Genomic DNA, 4,041 nt, shown 5'->3' on the forward strand with positions numbered 1-4,041 from the left:
TCTTTTTATTTTCTATTCCTTTCTTATTCCAAAATTATTGTTACCAACCAAACACTATAATAAGTCATAATAATTATTCTTGTCTTATTCCCTTTGTCATACCAAACTAAGTAATAACTATTCTATTCTATTCTCACCTCATTTTATTCCCACATAATAACTATTTTATTCCATTCCTGTCTATTCCGTCAACCAAACGTACCATTAGGGTTATCTATTCCTAGGGGTTCATCATAGCCTTTAGATGTCTTAGTCTAGGCATACACATCATAGGCCACCCATGTGGCTCACATCACAGCACACAATTACACACAATACACATATATTGTTTAGCCTAGGTTCATTCGTCTAGGCATACATATTTCATTCTAATACCATAGCAGCATATTTATAATGTGTCATGCATTACATGCATTTTATTTTAACTCACTCATAGTGACAAATTAGAGGTACTTCCAACGAAGCTCCGATCTCTAGCCTTCAATTGTCATCTAGCTTGCCAACAAGTTGATTTAACTCCTTTGCCCTTTCAAACACGTTAGAACACAAAATTATTAATTAAATCTTAGCTTTCGAAAAATGCTAGTTTTTTTAATAATTATCCAATTCTTAGCAATCCAACTAGTTAAGCTAAAATCTTTATTAACGAGCAAAACCCATATGTTAGAAGATAGATTGCATGAGTCTTAGCTCCAAATTCCCTAATCCAAGTCAAAGAGGGGAAAATACCAATTATGGAGAAAATCAGATTTTGAAGTTATTAACCGATTAAATAAAAAAATAATTGATAAAAACATCAAATCTTACCTCTATGATGGTTTCCCAAGCTTCAAATGGCCTTAAATGGCTCAAAAATTCAATTTAGGGGGTTAGGGTTTTGGGTTTCTGGAGAGAGAAAGGGAAAGAAAGAAATGGGGTGAAATGGCTTGAGCGCCTTTTTATTTTGGCCTTTTCTATGTGATGTACGGATACATTTGGTAATGTATCGATACATCAGCCCTAATTTTGAATGAATGTATCGATACATTGAGGAAATGTATTGATACATTTCGGGCAGAATGATCCTGCTTGCTCTCTACTTCAAATGTATTGATACATTTAGGACAATGTATCGATACATGTTCATCAATTCCTAAATCTATTGATACATCCTTAAATTTATCAATAGAATTCCTCCAGAACACTCCATATTGTTTTTTCTGCCAATAATGTATCCATACATAAGGGGATGTATCGATACAATTCCCCTTATAGGTAGTTCTGGGCTTCCAAAACTTCCAAAAATCTAAGCTTAATACCCCAAAGTCATTCCTTGTTAATATCACACCTCAAATCATTCATTTAATGTAATCCCATATATTTATATTCACAAACATAGCATCATTCTTAGATCAAAACCTCAAACTATGGGGTTTATCATTGATTTCCTCAAAACTTTTGCCTAAGTGTCAACATATATTCTCTTAAACACTTAGCATACATATTATATCATCAAAGTCCTTAAAGAACCATATACTTCATAATTCATTCTCATTTAGCTTAATTTAAATTGAAACTTGGGAGTCTTACACTTGAAGCACTATTGGGAAATTTTTCTATTATGATTGGCCCTAAAAAATTTTTTTCATTTGACTCTTCTTCTAATATAGCATTTTGTCTTGCCCATAAAGGTTATTGCATTTCTATTTATGGGTTTTAACTTTAATACCTTCTGAAGTAGTGAAGGGGTGATGATGTATGATCTTCCAGCCAATGAAGCAAGAAATTAGTCATCATGGCTAACAAATATCATCATCACCTTCTCTTTCATGATTTGTTGTCCCATTTGAATAAAATATTTTTACTAGATCTTCATAAACACCTCTTCTTAGGTTTAGATAATCGTACCAACACATTTCTCTTTAATTCTAAATATAAGGAATTCCAAACTTACTCTCCGACCATTCTAAGTCAATAATCCTTCCATGAAATACATTCCTAGTTGCACAATGATCATTGAACATTTTCTTTTCAACTGGAGCAAAAAAGTGTATGTCGAGAGCATCGATTTTCTCTTTTCTTTGTTTCTTTGACGAATTGGCAAGAGCTTTTCCTTTTCTTCTCTTGACCTCTTTGGAGACATTTTCTTTGAAGGTTTGATTAAAGAATCGAGGTTTTGAGAGAGAGGGTGTTGATTTTTTTCATATAGAGAACCGATTCTACTCTTAGATAACTTGTACTTGCAAATGGGTCAACTAGAATTTAAACAGATTTGAAATCGAAAACTTTTTTAGAAAAGTTTTACTCTCTTAATTCTTAAGAAAAAGGCTTTTGGTAAAAAGAAAATTTCTTGAAAGAGACGAGATTGAGAGATTTTTGCTTTTGAAGAGCTTTAAAGATTGAAAGATCTAATTTTTAGGACTTAAGTAATCTTTTCACTTAAGGCACAAAAGTCGATTCTTAAAAGATAAGAATCGATTCTTTGCACCTTAAGTTTTCAAGACTTTTAAAATTCGTTTTGAAAATCGATTCTTCAAATTTAAGATGTCGATTCTTCAAATTTCTGAAGCATTTTGGAAAACTCTTTGTATTTAAAAAATCGCTACTTTGAAAATCAAAAGTCAATTCTTTACCTTAGTGAACTTGAAAATAAAAGATTTTTTGTTCAAATCAAATGCAAGAAATCTTTCAAGTAGAATCAAGTTTAATGCACATAGCTTTTGGTCTTGAATAATGCAGGTGTATGAAATGATATGCAAATTTTATTGCAACAATTATTATGCAAGCAAGACAATCAAAATGACATTCTTCCAAATCATGAATTCTAGAAACTAATCTTTATTTCAGCAATAATCAACCAAGCAAAAGGCAACAAACAATCAACAAATTATTTTCTCTAGACAAGTCATTCAAGGAATAGATAACACCTAGTTTTGCAGTAAGCTCAATCCATGCATCTTTGCCTTGATTTTTCTTGCAAAACAAAGTTAATTTTTGACTTTGGTACCCAAGCTTTCTTGGGCCCATAAGAGTTAGTTTTTCCATGTTTGTTTTGACTTAATACCTTAAAAATTTCTACAATTCTTCCCCATGTAGGTTATGTTCCTTTTAAGCCCTGTAACTTTTTAACAATCTTTTCTTTAGGGCTGTTTTTTCTAAGAGGATCTATATATATAAAATTTCCCTTCATGTGACAACAAACACAAATGTGTGATGCACCATGCTTTTCATTTTTTTTTTCAAAGAAAGCTTTTGTTTTTGTCTTGTCATATCCTACGACATCCTATCAAAGAATGCTTTTTGAGCCTTAAGCATTTCATTTAGTTTTCTGTGAGCTGATGTTCCATTTAGAATATGATTCAATTAATTGCTCATTTCTCTTCTTTAAGTTATTGACTTTATTCTCTAAAATCTTTACCTTGTTTTTCATCTTAGACTTAATGTTAATCATGTAATCATTTTCTATCGTAAGCGTAGAAACGATCTTTTTATATTTCAATGTTTTGTTCTCAAATTCAAATGCTAACTCATCATATGCATCTTGAAGCTTATCAAATGTATAAGTGTTATCATGATAATCATAAGAACAATAAGCAATGTTTGAACATACCTTGGAGTTTTCAACTCCCGTGAAACACAAATTTGCAATTTCCTCTTCTTGTTCATTTCTCTTTTTTAAGTTATTCACTTCATTCTCTAAAATCTTTACCTTGTATTCTAGCTCAGACTTAATGTTAATCATACAATCATTTTTTGTCTTAAGCTTGAAAAAAAAAAAACTACGTAAGGGGTTATTTATAATAGCCAACTAAACCTAAACTTACTTGGTGTGCAAGTAAAATAATTATAATAGCCAACTAAACCTAAACCTACTTGATCTGCAAGAAAAGAAAATAGCAAATAAGGAAGTATTCTAACCTTAAACTTCCTTGAAGTACAAGCAAAGTGAAATACCCCATACTTTGATATAGTGATAAATAAAATTGATCGAATACAAATTGAGGTAAATTAAAACGTTTAAAAGTGATAAAAGACGAAAGGAGTAGTTTAGGATAAAATATT

General features: G+C 31.0%; 1 long non-coding RNA gene across 1 annotated transcript in view; it reads right to left on the reverse strand.

Moving 5' to 3' along the window:
• The window catches only part of LOC108662524, a 5,597-nt gene extending 1,928 nt beyond the window's left edge, over window positions 1-3,669 (reverse strand). The window contains exons 1-2 of the long non-coding RNA XR_001928405.1: window positions 3,590-3,669; window positions 431-526 (exon numbers count right to left, since the gene is read on the reverse strand). This is a non-coding gene — a long non-coding RNA (uncharacterized LOC108662524). The remainder of the gene's footprint in view (window positions 1-430; window positions 527-3,589) is intronic.

This window comes from Theobroma cacao, chromosome 6 (assembly GCF_000208745.1).
Source record: "Theobroma cacao cultivar B97-61/B2 chromosome 6, Criollo_cocoa_genome_V2, whole genome shotgun sequence".
Lineage (NCBI taxonomy): Eukaryota > Viridiplantae > Streptophyta > Magnoliopsida > Malvales > Malvaceae > Theobroma > Theobroma cacao.